This window comes from Uloborus diversus, chromosome 4 (assembly GCF_026930045.1).
Source record: "Uloborus diversus isolate 005 chromosome 4, Udiv.v.3.1, whole genome shotgun sequence".
Taxonomy (NCBI): Eukaryota; Metazoa; Arthropoda; class Arachnida; order Araneae; family Uloboridae; genus Uloborus; species Uloborus diversus.
Genome location: NC_072734.1, coordinates 137,939,826 through 137,954,044, shown reverse-complemented (window position 1 = coordinate 137,954,044; position 14,219 = coordinate 137,939,826). Strand labels below are relative to the sequence as shown.

The 14,219-nt window shown below is 33.2% G+C and overlaps 1 long non-coding RNA gene across 1 annotated transcript; it reads right to left on the bottom strand.

The window, feature by feature from the left end:
* Positions 1-2,894: 2,894 nt before the first annotated feature.
* On the bottom strand, positions 2,895-11,779 carry LOC129221382 (uncharacterized). The gene is made up of 3 exons (XR_008580507.1): positions 11,609-11,779; positions 4,092-4,145; positions 2,895-3,101 (listed from the first exon to the last, which is right to left on the bottom strand). It is a non-coding gene; the product is annotated as an uncharacterized LOC129221382 (long non-coding RNA).
* Positions 11,780-14,219: the final 2,440 nt, after the last annotated feature.

The window sequence follows — 14,219 nt, the reverse complement described above, 5'->3', positions numbered from 1 at the left end:
CTGCCCTCCCCTAAATCCGGCCCTGATGTGGGAGTTGTTGTGCAGGCGGCAAAAATGAGACTAAAGTGGCTGTGGCTGACTGGCCAGGAAGGTTCTCCAAACCAGCTTCTACATCACATACCCAGCTTTCATCATTTCTTCTTCTATACATTTTATTTATGCTATGATAGTATTAAAAAAAATGTTTTCATCAAACGGTGCTGCACGCGTTTCGCAAAATCGTCAGGTTCTAAATTTCAATGGAAGCTCTTTTTGGATCAAATAGATTTTTACCCCCCTTATGCATGAATGAAGTTGGAAAAGTCTCAAAATTGTAGTTGTAAACTGCAGTTTTACATGATCTTTGATATAATGTTAAGTCTTGGGGTAGGAGAGGTTTGGGTTCCCTCCTTCCGCAAATTTTGCAATTTAATTTCTAAAAATGCAATTGTAGATTGCTTTCAACTATTTTAGAAAGAGGGGAAAGGAGGTGGGGTCTACCCCAGTAATTTTTGAAAGTATACTTCAGATTCAAGGCCCTGTCTGGAAACTTTTCAAAATTTTATAGCCAAAAATATTATTTTAGTCGACTTTCGATAATTAATGTTAGCGGAATTTTCGGGCACTCTCACTCGGAACATTTACGAAATAGAAGCCAAAATTTAAGACTATCTTAAATGTTTTCGGCTAGAGAGGGGGAAACTCATCTTGGGAAAATTTTTGAAGTTGTCACTTAAAAAAGCAGGTTTAGTCGATCTTTCTGGGAGGCGTCTGCTCAACTTTTAATTTGTAATATGTATTCTATCTTATTTGAATGTTTCAAAATATTTCTTTTCCCAATGAGTTAAAATGTTACCATCTTTGAAAAAGAGGGATTACCCGGGTCGGCAAGCTGCCCGTTATCCCTCCGAGCAAAACCACTGCAATGTTAAGTAGAACCAAAACATGCACCGTGAATGCAAAATTATGCCTTTTTTTTATGAGGATGGTAAGCCATAGAAATTGTCCATTTTTTCCTTCAAGCCCTATTGTAACTATTTCTTTCGAAAAAATCTTGGCAAATTACTGCTCCTCTTCGTGTTGCACTCTTTGTAAGATCCACTCCGGTATCTCTAAAAGGTACCACATCAGTGTTAAAGATATTTTTACTGAGACAGCAAATGCTCGTATTTCAAACAGAAAAATATCAGGCTGAAAATTTCATTATTTAAAACCAAAGTACTCAAATGGTTTCGGAAAAGAGAAACACAAAGGGAGTTCACAATATTTTTATCAATAATTAAAACAAAAAAGAAGATGAAAGCAAAACAAAGAAAGGTAAGGGAGAAAAGTCCCTGAAACTTATCCCATCATTTTACGTTACCAAAGGTAGCCTAGAAGAGCATTTATGAAACTTTGATTTTGAAAGCATCCCGGGGAAGAGTTCCCAAACACCACCTTTCCACTATCTTAATAAGAGATGGTCTACAATTGCGTATTTAGGACGTCAGTTCCGAAAAGATTCAAGGATAGCTCTCCCACTCAAATCCGGGAGAAACGCACCCAATTCATCATTAATTATTGTCTAAAATTTCGTTTTTAGGATCTCAATCTGTAAAATTTTCTGGAGATCCCTGAATCACCTCAACTTAATATTATAAACAATCGTCTAAAACTTCTATGTTGGTGCTTCAATTTCAAAAAATTTTCTGGAAGAACGCACCTGAACTCCCTGATAACATTAAAGATCATTTACTATTGCATTTCTGGAATTTCAATTTCAAAAAATTCCGATGGAGTGTCTGCAAAATTTCCACCCACTGGCATTACCTAAAAACTGTGTTTTAAAAGCCGACTTCTAAAAATTTCCGGGGGAGCTTCCCCTTCTCACAAACATCGTTGAAGATCATCTTAAACTTCATTTTAAGTTAGTCGATCAATTTCGAAATCTTTCCAAGAGCCCCCAAATATCTCCTCCCCACATCAAAGGTAGTCTAAAATTGCATTGTTAGAGCTACAATTTCGAGCAATTTTGGGGGGCCCTTAACCCAATAACCTGTGTAAGTTGACCACTTGCCATGCACTACTTTAGTGGTCAACTTAAACAGGTGGTCAACTTATAGAGGTTGAATTAATGATATTGATCTAGTTCTGTGCCTAAGAAAGCGGTCAACTTAGACAGGTGGTCAACTTACAAGGGTGGTCAATTTTACAGGTTTTACTGTACTTCGCAACATAATTGGAGGTAACATCTGCATTTTTAAAAGCCTCAATTTCAAAAAAAGGCCGGGAAAAGCATCCCTGAACCTTTCCCCCCAAACATTATCAAAGATAGTCTAAAATGCATTTTTAAGACTAAAATTTCAAAAAGTTCTTGGAGGAGAAACCCTTGAACCCTTCTTTTCCGAGTGGATATTTTACCTACGATTAGATTCACGTTTCTAATACTCGCATTTAGTTTTGTCTCTCTGACTATTTTAAACCAGGAACTAAATTTTTCTTCTTGTATGCTTATGAAAAAATTCAGATGCCATCAATTTTATACACTCACCCAGGCTCCCTGGTATCAAGATACCCCCAATACTGAAGCTCTGTGCACGCCCCTGTGTAACATATTACTTGAGATAACTTTTAGTGACTCACGTTTCAAATTTTGCTTTTTAATTCAATCCCGAATGCATTATTTTGGAAATTCTTTTGCATTGCTTGCTTTTTTCTTACTTCTACTGCATATTGTAAATCTGTTTTGGACGAAAAAAAATATTACACTACTTCTGTTTCTTTTCGTTTTCTGCACTACATGAATGGAAACAGAATTTATGTAAATGAACACTTTAAAGTTATTTTATAACTGCATAAAGTTTACAACGAAATTGCTTTTTAAAATATTTTAAACATTACACAAATTTTAATATTTAGATAAATAAAAATAGGCCAGAATATGTCTTTATTTACATTGCTGTACTAATTATACAAAATCGGAAAAATAACACTTTAAAAATATGTTATACTCAGAAATAGTACATAAAGGCGTTTGAATAAATACATTGCTATAGATGTTTTTAACTAGGAGGTTTTTTGTAATTATCCATAAAGTCTTTAATTTTCTTCCATAGCTCAGCCGGTTCGTCAACCCGAGGAACCTATTAATAAAAAATAATTTCAACAAGGGAAACAACAAGACTGAATTGCATAAAAAGTGCCTTGAATCATGCATTAACTTGATTTTATTATACAGGCAAATGTAATTCAATGTATCCTACATCCATGCACAAGGCACAAAATATTTTTCAATTCTAAATACCATATGTGCTAGAGTTTAGGTCGAGAAATTTAGCACAAAAACTGAGGTTAAAAGTTAGGGGGTCAACTCATATGCAGGGCAGAATTTCCGAAAATTTTCCCTGGACAATTCTTGGAAAAAATACTCAAAAACATAAACATTTCTCGATTTTAGTCCAAACTTTTAAAAAAATGATAAAGAAGTAAATACTTACACATTCTGCCATAAATTTACACAGTATGAATGTGAAAGAAATACTAAATAATTACAATAAACTGTCGAGTACACGAAAAGTTTGTGAGATCCCGTATTTGCAATTTTTTCGATAATTGCAAATTAATGCTCATTAAAAATAACTGTAACTATGCACATAATTTTATTCATATTAATTTAAAATAAAAGCAAGAGGTAACAAAAATTGTAACTGTCATTGAACCCCTTACAAAAATTGCGCTGTGTGCAAAAAAATAAAATCTGACTTTTTTTAACACAAAAAATTTCATTACATTTCATTTTCCCCCATTTGATTTCGTTTATATTCAAAAATAGCGGCAAAACATTCCTGATTTTTTCAGAAAGGAGAAGCTCTATTTACACGTGGGTTACTGTTGCCAACCCTAGTGAGAATGCACAATATTTTTACAATGAGGTGAATAGTATATGAGGGCTCTTGATTTTTACAGACAATTGATAAATTAAGCAGAGCTATCTTAGCCAAGTTGAGAGCCTGTTGCCGGTAATTACTTTTGTATTTTATTTAGGTTTAAAACCTTCAAAATAGGAAAAGGAAAAATTGTAACAAATACATAAAATCTATACTACATTAAAACATCAGCATTACATTACATACCTGATAATTTTGGCTTATGTAAATACCAGCATACACACCAGCTCCAAATGAAAACTGTAATTTAAATAAGTTAATTAGAATTGCAATACATTTATTTTAGACAATCATTTTTTCACTAAAATTTAAGGCTAATTTATAGACGACACATTGGTATTTCAGCAAGGATTCATTTCTTGCACTGAAGAAATGTGTATCTAACTCAGAAATACAAACATGCATCTTTAATGCATTCTACACAATTTGCCAATGTATTTAGTTGATGAACAGGTAATCATTCAATTTTTTAATTGAATACATACAGCTGATGCTCAATTTTCTGAACCCGAAATTTATGAACACTCAATTTTACAAATACTATGGGTTCCTTGATTGGTCAAAAAGGAATGGGCCCCAACTGTTGATCCTTCTATTCTGCTTTTGAATTTATGATTTGTGTTATGCGTGTATCGATTATAAAACTATTTCAATGGTGTAGTTCTTCAGTCATACTTAATAACATTCTAAACTACTGGGCATGGGCTTATATATATTTTTTCTTTTTTAGTTTTTTAGGTTTTTATGCAGTCAGGTTTTTTGTTTTTATTTAATAATTATTTTTTATTTTACACTTTTTAGTTATTTTTCATCGACTTTTATTATGATTATAAAATGGTAAATTTAGGTAAAATGGTCTTATCATTTTATTGAGCAAGTTTATAGTGTGAGGATTATTAAGTAACTTGTGGTAGTCTAAATTACTGATTATTAGTCCCTATAGGAACCTAACTTGGCTTAAAGCTACATATGGGTCAGCTCCAGAAAACGTAACTTTTAAAAGCAAATATTTTTTAATTTCGAAAATTTTTGTTTTCTTTTTTTTTCATTCTCACATGAAAATGTTACTTACAAGAAGTAACCATAAACAATGGCCTAGCTAAGTTCCAATTATTTTACTCATAAATAAGAAAAATAAAAAAATGCCTTGTTCACTGAAATAAAAAAAAGGGGGAAAAAACTTTTAATATTTAAAAATCGAAGCCAATTTACTATCAAAGTATTAATTTTGTTAATTGTGCAAACAATCAGCTATTTTAATGATTAGTGGGAATATAATATTAAGCTCTGTTAATTAAAGTATGGCCTAGTTAGTAGTTTCAAATGTATAAAAAAAAATAGTATTTAGTAAATTTGAGGATACACTGGCAGTTTATAAATTTGGTAGGATGCCTATTATTGTTTTAATTTCCCTCCATCATTTATTTTCACCTCAGAAATAATGACATTGATAAGGGTCTGTTATGGAGGTGAGATTTATGGAGATGAGGATCTTTCCATTAATATAGGCCTAATAGATACATTTTTCATGGAAATTTTGTTTTTCTTTGTTGCTACAATCTGCATATGTTAAGCATGTGAAAACATGTTCACTTCTTTTTTTATATTACTAAGTTTTTAAAGCAAAATCAATGTTCTTGTTTTGCAACAAAAATCTCACAACTTCAACTATGGCTGAAAATAAACAAGGGGGCTCCCCTGTATCATGGAAAATAAAATTTGATGTCATTACTGCCATGTGTTAATGAGGAATAGCATTTTGTGTTTAGGTAACGGAAGTGAGAGTTTTTTGTGTGACATGACTCCTTGTCCTTCTAAAATGAACTGAAACACAATATCTAAAAATTAAATATACTTAAACAATTAGTATTTGAGACACTTGTGAAAGAAGTAATAAATAAGTATATACTTTTAACTAAACAAGTTATTAAGCAACATAAACAGTCACACAAGGTGTTTGACATGCCACGGAGGCAAGAATTCACATGTTGTGAACCAAAAATATACTGAAATAAAAATTATAATTAAAAAAAATTAAAAAAATTAATTTGAATTCTGAAATTTTGAATTCAAATTATGTTCTTCGCAATCACGAGCTGAGACAGGACCCTGCTCATTGGAGTTATTGTTTCTAGAAACGGCTCCTGCCCCCCCAAGACTGCCTCTCCTCCTGGGCGGTTACATGTGCATAGTTGTGTGTGGTAAGTGTGTAGGATTGTGTGTGTGCGTAGACCTGTGTGTATGCACGTAGGTGTGTGTGTGTGTGTGAGCGTGCGTGCGTGTGTGTAGGACATGGACGCCTCCGACCAGGAGAAGCGGATAGCTCACCAGGAAACATCACGATCAAGGAAATTCAAAAAAATTCCAAATTGGTGGCATTCCAAAGAGCATTGGAAAACATGTTTATGGCACTGAAACTACGTGCCCTCGTAACCACGTTATCGAAATATGAGGTCCTAAAAATTGCCGAAATTTTTAGTAAAGTCGCCAAATTTAGCGAGTTTTGTTCAGAAATGGAAGGTACGGCGCGATTTCAACATCTGCATCTGACAAGACATTTCACTTCCATATTTGGTCACCACCGAAGCGCGTGAGAAATAGCGCATTAATTCTTTACTCGGGGTGACTACCATGGCGCGGAGTGTCGTGGCACAGACTGCGGCATTGAAATTTTTAGGGGCTTGTTTTCCGGGATATTAACGTGCAACTGTATAGGGGAAAACGCCACCGCCCGAAATATTTGTTTTATTTTATTGTAAAAACAATGGAAATATAATGTATATTGACTTCAAATCATATTTTCTTTTGACGAATCCCCTAGACCCCAAGGGGAGTTCCTTCAAACATTTATTTCCAACTACAGAAATGTGAATGTGGGTGTGTCTTTTGTTGCTTTTCGAATAACTAAAAGTAATTTTCTCGAATAATTTAATTTGAACCTCCCCTCTGTAAAATGTTATGGAGAAGGTCAAGATAAAAATGTCTTTTAGCATTTTAGGTAGTAGTAGTAGATGTAAGTAGATTTTTCTTCACTAGTTTTCGTGGTTGTTATTATTGGTGAAATATATTTTATTTCTAAACAAGGTTCTCATAAGTATTAATTATTTTTTCTTTTAGGTTCTGTGCAACGCTAATTTGTTCTGATTTTTGACATTTTACTGTAGTAATAAAGCAAATTAAAATATACTGCAGTGAGAGGTTCCCTGAGCTTAAACTTTTGGGAAAGCAAAAATTCTCAATTTACCGAAAGAAAATTCAAATTTTGCCGAGCGATAAAATGCGAGTATGCGCAAATAATAATGTATGAAAAGTGACTTTCGGGAGTTAAAAAATTGTAATTATGTCCTCTAATTTGCCGAACTGTCAGACGAACTTTGTGGAATAAGGAAAATTTTTGGGAGGTCACAATGACTTCCCATCAGTGCGCTCCTAACTGCAGTCAACAAGAACGACCTCCTATTACTGCGACCGATCTGTCATAGGGTTCGAGCACAAAATCTCGTTTAAAATTCCACAGATGTAATGATATTTTAGCATCCAATAGAACGTAATTAACTGAATACATTTGAATATACCGTTCAAAGTTGAAACTTTTTTGTTATTCTTAAGATTGTCTGTTAAAAAACTGATGTTTAAAACTTTTATGCTTCTGCGGGTGAAATATTTCCACTGAAAGAGTTTATTCGATGATGAAACTGTTTTGAAAAAAATATGATAACCGTAGAGAAACGGTAAACACACTTTAAAGTCTTTTTTTTTTTTTTTTTGAAAAGTCGTAAATCTGAAGTCTTCAACAGTATCTAAATACGAAGAAAACGACAATTTTAAAGATTTCAAACCATGTTCTCAAATTTAAAAAAACGATTTCTGGATTTCTGTCAGTTATTTCCAGTGTGTTTTTCGTTATGTGTATAGTTTTTAAGTTATGTGTAAGCCCTCTAACAAGTCAAATAAAAAAAACTGTATTAATTTTTATTTTGCTCGTATTTGAATTCCCTTTTAACGTGAAACATAATTGGTAAAAGTGACTTCAGAATTTTTAAAAATGACTAAATAACATGCAATATGATGTGCATTTACGTTATAGCGACTTTCAATTGCAGTGACAGACTTTTTCGAACTACAGGGGTTGTTGTAATGAACGTCGACTATAAAATTTTTGATAAGAATCTGTTATGAAGTAATTTCCGACATCGTTAGTTTTGCTGTGCAAATTTTTGACATTTACTATCCCTTGTTTTCTTTTTTTTAATAATTATTTTTTTTATTTTAAATTAAAAATTAAACATTTTCGCTAGCAGTGGTCAGACAATAAAACTTCATGAATGATAATAACTTTTGAAAAAATAAATAACAGCTGGGATACTACAATCCATGATCATTTTCTTTCAACATCAAAAACTATCCATTTTATTTTCAATATGTAAGCTTTAATAAGCATGGTTTTTTTTTACTTATTCATATTAATTCTCGTACGTAATTATTAATCACTTACAACACATTTCATAACAAGAGTACAAACTTGAATTAGTTAAGTAAAACACACTTGAAATGCACTTAAATTCTAAAATGCATTATTATCACGATTACAAAGTTAAATCCTACGTTCAATTTCGTTATAAAGTTGTAGCTCCTCTGGATAAAGCTCTCTAGTTTCCATTTCACAGGCTTCATAGTTACTTTTTAATTTTACGCACACAAATAAAGGGTTAATTCGAAACATCGTTTACGCGCTTTGCAAGATGACCAGAAATGGGAATGAGAGTCTTGCTAGACGCAGGCAATGAAATCACGTGGTATTTTCCATTTCTTGCCAAGTCTTAAAATTTGGCGAATTTTCGTAAGATTTCGACAGACTTTGACCCCCCATATCTCAAAAACAAAAGGACGAGGGCACACAATATTTGGGTCAAATTTTTTTCTAAAAATACTCTTTCGAATGCGACCATTTTTAACTTTTTTCATGATTACTGAACTCGTGATGTTTCCTGGTCAGGACCGGAGCAGCCGCGCCGCCGGCGGAGGACGGTGGGAGGTGGTGCTGTACAAACTTTTGGTCCAAGCTGAAAAAGGCACGGAACATCAAAAACGGTCAAATGAGAACAATAAGCAATCGTGATTGCTCAAAAATTGTTGGCAGGTTTAAATAGATATATTTTTGATGAAATTAAAAAGCATTCTTAAATGAATTGTTCCTCAATATTTTTTCTGTAAAAGGCAGGGTTGGGAAAAACCCGGGTTTTTAAAAAAAAAGCCCATGGACCCAGGGTTTTTTTAAATAAAACCCAAAAAACCCAACTAAAGCTGGGTTTTTTAAAAGAAATGTGGTTTTTTTTGTCTTTTCTTAGGGAAAATGTGGGGTACTTGTAGCATATTGTAGCATAAGTATATGGACAAAGCAAAAGAATTGTCTTGGGGTAAAAAAAGCTGGAAAATTCAGCGTCTTCTGAAGAAAAGTAAAAAAGACGACAAAACCCAAGAATGGTGAAGTTTCAGATTTTTTAGTTTCCATGATTACTAACAGTTAAGGCAAAATTACTTCTCGAGTGATAAAATCTATTGTTTGTAATTACTACATTTTATTTATTTATTTATTTTTTTTTTTTTGAATTTTACTTGATTGTATTTCATTTTGTTATGCAAAACTACTGTAGAGCCTCAAATAGTTTAAACCCCTTTTTACTGAATTCCAGCTTAATCAAGACATTTCTTTGAATTTTATGTCGCCTATTCTTCCATTTCTGTGTACAGAGTAAGAAATATTAATCTTTTTCGTAAGACAATGAAAATACTGCACATCTTGCTGTTTTCTGTCGGACCGTTTGAGAAACCTGTTAATTTCTAAAAAATATACCTTGTTCATTCGAGATTTGTGACATGTTGGTTTACAGAAAATATTTCACACGAAAACCTTTCGGCTAGAGTAGTTTCCTCTGTACAATCTACAAATACTGAGAAAATCAGACGTGACAGGACTTAGTTAAGATAATTTGAGTTATTTATTGAACAGTTAAAGAAAAAAGTTAAATACATTTATTTAAAATCTTTGAAGTATTTTTTTAATGCTGTTAAGAGTGAAGAAATACTATTAAAGTTCAAAATTCATTTTTTATGTCCATTCGCTGTGGTGAAGAACAAATAAAAAAGAAGTTTAAATTGTGAAAGTATTTAAATTAATTATTTTTTTTAAAACTTCTTGGAAAATTTAAAAAAACCCAAAAGTGGGCTAAATAATGGGTTTTTTTAAATGGGTTTTTTCAAAAAAGCCCATTGGGTCCAATCCGGCCAACCCTGGTAAAAGGCATGTGACAGAAAAGTTACACTTTATGAAGAATGACCTATATGCTTGACCTTTAGCAAAAATGAGCGAACTTACGTCAATTGCAGCTATATAAACAACCTGTATAACTCATGATGACGCAACTTCGAAAATGTCGTCAGTCAAATCTTTCTCTCAAAACTAAGAAAAGCCTGTCAAGAAAGTACATGTCCTGAAACTCAACCCCCTGAATCATGACAAAAACAAATGCAACATTTTAGAAATGAAAATCGAATTAATAGACTTAGTAAACAAAAAATTCAGGCAGCGAAAGTGTACCTGCATTCGTCACACACTACCTGCATGCGACACGATCCGGAACTGATGAATATGGTGAATGGTTGTTGATATGTTCAATTTTGATTACTGTCATGTGTTTAGTGACACTCCCAAGGTTAAAACAAATTGATTGACATAAGAATTATCAAAATTGGCCAAGGCATTTAGCCTCTACAACGCTACATAGGAACAAACATGAATAGACTCATAAGCTCATAACCCTCCTTTGCATCATGCACAAGCAGCAAAGTAAAAAGAAACAAAGAAGGCTTGATTAAAAAGCTGTAAAATGAAGGAATACTGTGGTCACTTGTGCAGCCAGTATTATTCTTTGGGGATAGGGACGGGGCACAGCAGTCCTTACAGGCATAGAATAGCCATAATGGGATTGGCAATTTTACGTAGTACAGAAGTTTGAGGGATTCCACCACCCCTTCTTCTTGGGTAAAGATTTAGAAGCTTTGAAACCCCTTCCTTCATATGAAAATCTGGATACAGGCCCTGCTCCAAGGATATCCATACCACAACAAGTGAAATTTCTACATTACATTAGAAAAAAAAACACATATGAATTAAGTAATTGAAAATAAAATGACTAAGCAACTTTAATTGCACAAGAAGCCGAAAAACCAAGCCTTAATCTAAAGCAGGGCTCTCCAACCTACGGCCCTGCGAGAATTTGTACCCCTCAAAAAATTTGTATAGCCTTCATTTCTTCCTAGCCATTTTGAGTGATAGTATTTGAAATCAAAACAGTTTAAATTTCAGAAAATACCTACTATTTTCTTTTTTTCGATAATTTATTATTTTATAGCTTCGATAACAGTGCTTTTTTTTTTTTTTTTTGCTACACATTTCTTAAAAAGTTCTAAAATATGAATAAATTTGTTATGGCAATGTGAAGCAGAATATTCATATATGTCAAAACTATCAAAAATTAGTAAGAACACAATGTCAAACTATTGTGTGAACGTGTGAACTACAGGAAATAATTTGCATGCAAATGAACTATAACTAACTCTTAATTTCATACTCATAATGTACAATAAATGAGGATACATATTGACAACTAGTTGAAAGAAAATTTAAAAAAATAAAATCTTACTATAAATTTCAACATTTTAAACGAAAGAACTACTTTCAATAGAGATATTCTTTTCAAAATTCCAAACAAGAAAATAACATTGAATGAGAGATGCAAAATTAAGTAAAATAGCTAAATTCCCAAACACATGACATTCGTAACAACAACTCTCGTTGATAAACATCAATCAAAAAAAAAAAAAAAAAGATGGCAATGTTTATTAAAAGGTTCCGATTCACCGGTGGCTTCTTCGTGCAACACCGGTGAACCGGCCTAACCACGATGAGTTAATACGTAGCCTACGAGGATCTTCAGTTGCATCCTCGCAAGCTACGGTTAACATTCCCAAACAGCACAAATCGTCCCAAAATCGTAGAAGTAATGTAACATCAACGTGATCACATGTACCGAAATCCTCTTAAATTCGTAGAGAACTGGTTGATAAAATAGTAAAATGTCCGCCCAGCACAGCGATTTTACGTTAAATCGCTGTAGATATGATATGACTTTCAACATTTTTGGGAGCAATTATCAACGTTTTTTGGATGCTTGCAAAATATCAACGATAGTTCTATTTTGGTTATATTGCACTCTGGAGGAGTTTTCAACGGATTTTAGACGTTAAATAGATTTATCTACTGATATTAGATGAACTATCAACCTGTTTCAGAGGATTTATCAACGATGATTTTCTCATGTGTTTGTGTGACGAAATATCTACATAAATTGCATCTTGGTAAATTAATTACCAATAATTTATAGACTGTTTCACTGTTTGCACACTTTTTGAAAGTCTTAAAAACTTTTTTACCCTCAAACTTTTTAAAACAGTAATATATACTTAAGAATTTTTAAAATATCATTTGAATAAAATTCAAATTTGGAATATAACTCAATAAAATAATTAAGAAAGACAATAAAAATGAAATAATTTTTAAATTAATTTCAAATATAAATAAATATGTATATTTTACTTAAATAATTTAAGAAAAAATGGCTGATGTTAACTATTTTTAGCGTTTTAAAAAAGTAATTTTAAAGATTTAAGACTTCCAAGAAACATGTCAGTAATCTATGAATCATTGATAACCTATTTTGTGTTCATATTTAAATAGACAATCAACCATTTCTTTTGTATGCACAATTCAAAAATTTTATTCCAGCAATAATCTGAACAAACAAACAAAATAATAATAATAATAATAATAATAATAATAGTAATAATAATACAGGGTCCATTATGAAAGCAATGAGCATTTACTGGCAAAATATATTTATTGATCGTAATTTGTACAAATGTTCAATATTCTTCAAAATACATTCCTCCTGCATCAATACACTTGCGGAGACTAGCGGAGACGTGTTTGCTACGCCTGAAAGGCACCCTGAAACTCTTCCAAGGGAATGCCTCTCAGGACCAGTCTAGCTGGGTCCAGAGCCTGTTGCTGGTCGTCACTTTTGTATTTGTATTTAACATGGTGTTGGATGTTTCCCAAGGTTCCCCAATGTTTTCCTTTCTTCTCTCTCTCTCTCTCTTGAGTCGCGGAAACAAAAAGAAGTCACATGAAGCTAAGTAGGGACTGTAAGGTGGTGAGGGATCACCGGGGGGGGGGGGACATCCATAACGGGGTTCGTCGGCGACCTCCTCCTGGCCCTCTTTGAATGCCTTGTGCCACTTCCCTGACTGTGATCTTGAAATGCAATCGTCCTTGAAGGCTTCTTGCAGCATCTGGATCTGGAATGTTTCGGTTGCATTTTTTCCAAACCTCACGCAAAACTTTATGGCGTATCATTGTTCAAGCGAACGCTCCAATACGTTATGTTACAAAAGTTGAAAACATACTTCAAGCGGAGGCACTTATCTCCGCTCACACTGCTCGAAAGCAACTGACGACTGGATGCATTGAAAGGGCATATCCCGCATCACATTTCCCAGCCGGTTTTACCGCGCTGCCATCTATCGTCGCGTCACAATAACATTATGCTCATTACTTTCATAATAGACCCTGTATGAGAATTTTTAATTCAAAGCTATCTCTACGTAGTTCTTGACGATCAGAACACTGTTTCTTGAATTTAGAAAACATAATTTAAAAAAACTTAAAAAGCAGGCAATTACTTACTTGACGTTAATACAAGAAGTCGCTAATTCATTTACACACTCACGCTCGCAACAATACACAACCCGACAACTGATAACGTGGAAACATAGTAAATAGCCATTTTTCTAAACTGAAATTGTTGCGCATGAGCAGATTAAACAGTTTTCAGACATGTAAAAACTCGTCAAAATGGTTACAAAAATTAGAGATACGCTATATACCATAAATGTAAACTTTCAAACATATTTTGGCCTTATTTTGAAACCTCTGCCAATTTCGTACTTTTGTCAACCATATTTGGAAAAGCCCAACTACGTGAGGAAATCTACATCGCGTCGATATCCGTTTGTGATATGTCCAGTGGCGGATTGGTTGAAAAAATCGGCCCTGGCATCAGGAGATGTAGCGGCCCCCTAGCTCTTATAGATAAATTTTACCTAACGATTGGGATATCACTTAAATATAAGGAAATTATTCCTAACAATTAAATATGCTTTATTTAAACGAATTTTAACAGATAGGAACACTTC